This window comes from Ochotona curzoniae, unplaced genomic scaffold (genome assembly GCF_017591425.1).
Source record: "Ochotona curzoniae isolate NIBS_2020 unplaced genomic scaffold, NIBS_Ocur_1.0 contig_4064, whole genome shotgun sequence".
NCBI lineage: Eukaryota > Metazoa > Chordata > Mammalia > Lagomorpha > Ochotonidae > Ochotona > Ochotona curzoniae.
This window is the reverse complement of record NW_024466107.1, coordinates 1,398,578-1,405,266: the sequence shown is the minus strand read 5'-3', so window position 1 is coordinate 1,405,266 and position 6,689 is coordinate 1,398,578.

Sequence of the window (6,689 nt, the reverse complement as noted above, 5' to 3'; positions counted from 1 at the left end):
TGCCTTTCCAATAAAAACGTAATTTTAGTATCTGCTCAGCTTTTTTATTTACTGTCATTAGTGTGTTTTCTGATTGTGCAGTACATATATGTACATATAAGTATATACATATTCCCTGTAATAAAATATGATTATATGATTATATTGTGTGTACTGAAATACTCCAGTGAGGAGCCCTTGACCAATATGGGTATTGTGAGTATTTTCTTTCAATTTCTACTTGTACTTTTTCTTTCTCCTTTTTTGAGAACCATTATCAAAAGTTCTGAACAGCAATGTGTTTGTTGAATTCATTTGGTCAGGAGTTCCCTCTCCGATACGGCATGCACACACAGGCATGGTTACACTTCTGTTGAAAGCTAGCTGAAGGACCCCAGTGACACTGTCTTTCCCTGTCCAGCCTGCAGCTGTAGTTATCACATCTGGCAACTCATCGTTAATCAAGAGATGAATCCCAACCACGTTACAAATGGACCAACACTTGTTGTTATGAAACACCGTATTTTAGAACTCACAGCCCTTCTCCTTCTTAATGCTACAACTCCACAGGTGTTTCCAATTTAAAATTACACAGTTCTCTGTCAAAAAAGAATTACACTTTAAGTTCTTCTTTAAGACCCATTTACTTCTGGGCTCAGCATGGCAGCATGACAGCAGTCCTTGCTCTGCATGTTGTAGGATCTCATATGGGCACCGGTTCTAATCCCAGCAATTCCACTTCCCATCCAGTTTCCTACTTGTGGCCTGGTAAAGCAGTAGAAGATGGCCCAAGGCCTTGGAATCCTGCACCACATGGAAGACCCAAAAGAAGCTCCTGGCTCTTGGTTTGGATCAAGCTCAGCTCTGGCAGTGGTGATCACTGGAGGGGAGTGAACCAGCAGGCAGATCTTTGTCTCTGTCTCTCCTTCTCTCTGTGAATCTGACTTTTCAATAAACATAAATAAATCTTCAAAAAGAAAAAAAAAAGAAAAAGGTCATGAACTCCTTGCCAGAGAAACGAGTGTGTCAGTATCGTTACCAATTGATGATCAGTTTGTTGGATGTCGTGATTGCATTTACATTTACCAAACGTAGTGTCAGGTCTCCAAGAGTGTATTTATGCAGTTCCCCACTGCAAGTTCCCCACCTGGCCTTGGAAAACCCTGCCTTTTGCTTAATTGCTTGGAAACATAATGCCAGTGCTGCCCTCTGCCAGGAGTACTTGGCCCAATCCCAAGCTCACCGTTTGCAACTCAGTGGAAAAGTTCTGATTGAATTCTTTTGAAAGGAAACAAAATACCCAAACTAGAAAACAGAACCTTAAATTCTGTTCGGATCCGGGTTTGTACCAGATTGCAGAGAATAACTTGTGAACTCTCGCGAAGCTGCCAGAACACTAGCCCTGAGTGTGCTGTGACTCAGCTGTCTTCAGGAAAGACACATTGCTAGCGCTGATTCATCAATGAACACTCCTTATCCATGAGAAGTCAGGTACCAGTCACCTTTAATCCCACTTAGAAAGAGGTGCTACGGGCACAGTGGACCAGTCACCTTTAATCCCACTTGGAAAGAGGTGCTATGGGCACAGTGGACCAGTCACCTTTAATCCCACTTGGAAAGAGGAGCTATGGGCACAGTGGACCAGTCTTGAATTGCTGATAGAACAGCAACTACACTTGTCATCTTCGCACCTGGGGATGGATGAATCCCAAAGGCTTTGAACAAAAGCAGATGTTCGGGGGGAAGCACACTTCAGAAAACGTCAAATCATCGCGTGCTTCTTTCTTCCTGATAAATCGACATCATTAAAAAAAAAAAAAGCAACATCAGTGTCAACCCAAAACACACTGTAACAACTGAAAACAACACATCGGCACCCGGGGGATGGGGAGGATGAGGACAAGGACCAGGGAAAACAACACTAAGCTCTCTTTCTCTTCTTCTGTTTCCTCAAGAATACTCCTTGTTGGCGCTCTGGAATGTCCAAGCAGCTGTGCCTTGCCATCCGGGACAGAGAAGATCAGTTCCAACGACTCCCTGCCCCCAACATCCCCTCCAGGAACACCAAAACCCCAGAATCCTCCAGTCCTTCTGTGAAATACGTGGTATTTGCATAGAACTTGCATGCATTCTCTCAGACTTTAAATCCTTTCTAGACGATTTGGAAAACTTAATACAATTGTCGATGTTGCCCAAGCGGCTGTTATGCTGTGTTGTTTAGGGGACATTGACAAGAGGAAGGCCTGCACCACATACTCAGTACAGATGCATTTCCCCCAACTTATTTAAAGTTTATTTAAAAATAAGAGCCAGAAAGAGAGAGAGAGAGAGAGAGAGAGCTTCTCCCTACTGGTTCATTCCTCCCAATTGGCCTCTGCAGCTGGGTCTGGACAAGGCGGAGACCAGGAACCCAGGGTTGTATCTGGATTCACACTCGCATGGCAGGGGGCAAGCATTTGGTTTATCTTCCACTGCCTTCCCAAAGTGCATTAGTAGGGAGAGGAATCAAAAGTGAAGTAGCGGGATTTGAACTAGGGCCCACAAGGGATGCTGGTGACACCCTGATACCAGCTTCCTCCCACAAATACTTTTAAATCCATGGCTGGTTTAGTCATACATGTGGAACTCACAGAAACAGGGCTATGTGCTTATTTTCCAGAAAAAGTGCTGTAAAATTAAAAAAAAAATTATAATTGTTTTAGAAGCTTATCACATAGTGCCGTAACTAGCCACCTGTTTTGTGTAAACGCAAGGACTCAAGCTTGCTTATTTGTTTAGCTTTCACATTTCCTGTGTCTAGCCCATGAAGAGACATCAGTATTACTCATTAGGAGAGAAATCTTCCCCATCAAAACAACAAAAATAAGGACAAAAATCATAAAGATCAACTTTTTCAGTGCTGCAGAAATTAATAAAAAGATGTGTACTCATGAAACACTGCTGGGTGTCTGCAAGAGAAGGACCTTTGGGACATTTTAGGTCACCCATAGAAGCCATGCGTACCGCAGCCTCGTGGCCACCAGAGGAGGACAGAGGAGACGCGGAGCTGGTCAAACACTCCCATCTCTGATTCAGTAGCACCACACAGCTCTGCCTCCAGGAGTATTTACAGGAAACAAACCTTTGAACATGTTTAAGCATCACAGCTGGCTGAGGCTAGAAGACCAGTTGGGCCCAAAAACTTCAGCATGCTGCTACGGGGTTCTGTGAAGCTCTGACCCCTCCCTCGCGGTGTGGAAGGACACAGTGTGTGTATGGCTCTCTGCGCTCCTGAGAGCATTTATGAAGACCCAGTTAATAGGTTGTGTAAGCTAAGATAGTACTATAAACTAGCCAGGACTAAGGACATACTACCCGCCCTCTAGGGCACACGCACACACCCCAGTTCTCAGCAAAAAAGTGGAAGCCTTATCGGTTCAGGGCAGGTAAAGAAGCTTCTGACCAACTAAGCAAAGCCTCAGTGATTGTCCACCACAGAGAATACAAACATCATAAAACAATAGAGTGCAGACCGAGCAACACTTATCCAAAATGCTGAGGCCGAGAAGGGTTTTGGATCTCAGCTTCTGGAATATTTGTTTGTAGTTAACAATATATCTTGAAAATACGACCAAAACTATTTTAAAAGGAACTGTTTCTTTTACTTAAAAGTCAGAGAGAAAGGTCCTTCATCTGCTGGTTCACTCCTCACGTGACCGCAATGGCTGGAGCTGGTCACGTCTGGGCTGACCCAAAGCTGGGAGCCAGGAGTTTCGTCTCAGTTCCCAGGTGGGTGCAGCGGCCCAGTGCCTTCCCGGGCCATTAACAGGGAACCAGATCAGAAATGGAGCGACGGAATTCAAACTGCTGCCCTCATGGAATGCTGACACCGTAGGCAGAGGGTTAGCTTGTTAAACTAGAGTGCCAGCCCCTAGGACTCAACTTTAAACACTAATCTCAAGTATGCTCCATACACACTGTATACATATTTTACAGTCTTTTAGTGTGGCACTGTTTTGACTGCAATTAGTAATAAGTGGGCAAGCGTGGAAGTTTCCACTCGTGATCCTGTGCTGGTATAGAAAGCCGGATTGGGAATGGAACTGATGTCTGTATGGAATGCTGGTGCCCCAAGGTGGAGGGTTAGCCTGACATGCCATCTTCATGAACTTTCTGAAAGTCCATGTTCATCTTCCTGAAATTGTTTGGCCATTCTAGGCTCGTGAATATCATAAAGTTTATTTTCGAACATCAAGAAAACAACATGTGTTTTTGCCGCATCTATTAAAGATTGTCCTAGCGGGTCTAATCAGGAAAATGAGTAAGGCAAACTTGTGAACGGGCTCCGGTTCCACAAGAAGTGAGATGAACACTTCCAGATGAGAGCATGTTGTCTGTGGGCATTTCTAAGGAATTCACTCAAAACTGTCAGAATCAATCAGTAAATTAAAGATCAAGATTATTACTCATCAGTTGTGTCTCTATACTGCTGCCAGGACCTATCTGAAAATGAAATTAAGACAATAATTCCACTATAATTGCAACAAAAATGATAAATACTTAAGAGTAAATTGAACAAAGTGAATATGAGATCTTTACACTGAAAACTGTAAGTCATTATTGAAGGAAATTAAAGAAGATCTAAATAAATTGAAAAACTCCCAGCTTTATGGATCAGAAGGCTTACTATTATTAAGAATATCAATATTCCCCAAATTAATCTACAGATTCATCATAATATGTATCAAAAATTGGGCTGGCCCATGGCAGAAATTGCTAAGCTTGTCCTAAAATTCATGAAAATAGAACCCAGAATGGCCAAACAATTTTAAGAAGAAAAACAATACTGGAGAATTCACACTTCCCATTTTCACAACTTACTAAAATGCTAAACTAATCAAGATAGAATGGAAGTGACAAATGCATACACATATAAATAGATGGAACAGAAATGAGAGCTCAAAAATGAATCTTTACCTTTATGACCAATTAATTTTTGACAAGGGTGTCAAGACAATTTAATGGAGAAAGAATAGGATTTTCATTGAGTTGTGCTGGGACTGCTAGATAGCCACAGGCCAAAAAATGAAGTTGTACTGCTTTTTAATAACAGACACACACACTCACACACACATTCACACACACTCACACACACACACGTATGGATCACAGACATATATATAAAAATTTCGTTGAAAAAAAAATAGGAATAAATCTTTGGGATCTTACAACAGATAATAGTTACTTAAATATAAAACCAAAGAACTAGAAAAGAAATAGATACATTGGGCTTGCTAAATTTAGAAACACTTTCCTGCATGTGGCACGTCAAGAAAGTGAAAGATGACCGTAGAATGGGAAGAACAGTTGCGATTCATGCATTCTACATCTGCTAAGGGACTTTATCTGGGATACATAAATCCTTGAATGCAACAATGAAAAGACGAATTATCCAATTATAAAGCAAGCCAAAGTCCTGAGTGGGCATATATTTCAGAAAAGATGTGAGGCTGGCTAGCTAATAAGCGCATGAAAGACTCCCGAACTCTGTTGGTCACTAGGGAAATGCAAATTACAGACACATGTCATTCCCCTCCCACTAGGATGGTTATCATCATAAAAATAGACCATGAAAGGGATTGGCAAGAATGTGGAGAAATTGGAACCCTCATCTTCTCTGAGTTTTTGCCAAGAAGACAATGGAGGGTAGCCCAAGGCACCGGGCCACTGCACCCACCCACCAGGGAGACTGAGAAGGAGCTCCTGGCTCTTAGTTTTGGATCAGCCCAGATCAGGACTGTGAAATGGTACAGCAATGTGTCTGGGAACACTTTGGCAGTTCCTCAACATGCTAAGCAGAAAGTTGTCATGTCCAACAATGCCACTCCTCAGTGAGAACAGAATGATGACTGGCACCTCAAAAGTCCCTGCCCTGTTACTGTAAACCAGGGCCATGCCACCTAACCTGACCAATGGAACTTTGTTCCTGTGATGAAGACACCTGCCTGAACGTGATGTCCGGAGCCACATTCTCCATCAGAGGAGCTGGTGGGAATGGGGCTGATAGATACATATTCCTTTCAGCTACTAAGTTCCTTTAAGCTACATACGTAGCGATTTGTTACATCATGAGTGAATCCCAAAAGATTAGATACCACATGTTTGCCTTGATTTAACCTGTAATTTTTGTATGGTTGTTTGTTATTTTTTGAACCTGTCATTGATACTGTCTCAACCCAGATGTTTCGAAGAATGGAACTTGCATTATTTTTAACATATTGTTTACCCAATACTATGTCAATTAATTCCATAATGTTGTATATTGATACTGAGGCCTTGTTGGGGCTTTTAACTGACCGGATCTTTACTCTGTTAGACCTATCTTCAGACCATAGAAGGACTCCCCAAGAGGCCACTGAACTTATCTGGACAATAAGACGCTGAACTTTATGCTAGGCATGTGTTTGCAAGCAATGAATCTCAACTGAACTTGAACTATGGTTATGCAACAAGGTGGAGGAATCCACCATGGGGGGAGGGGTATGGGAGGGGTGGGGGGAATCCCCAGTGCCTATAAAACTGTACTACATAATACAATGTAAGCAACAATAAAAAAAAAAAGAAAAAAAGAAAACTAACACAATAATTAAAAGGAACATGTCACAAAAAACCTGCATACAAATGTTCACACAGAGTCTGATACAAAGAGCCGCCACTGAACAGCAGGTTAA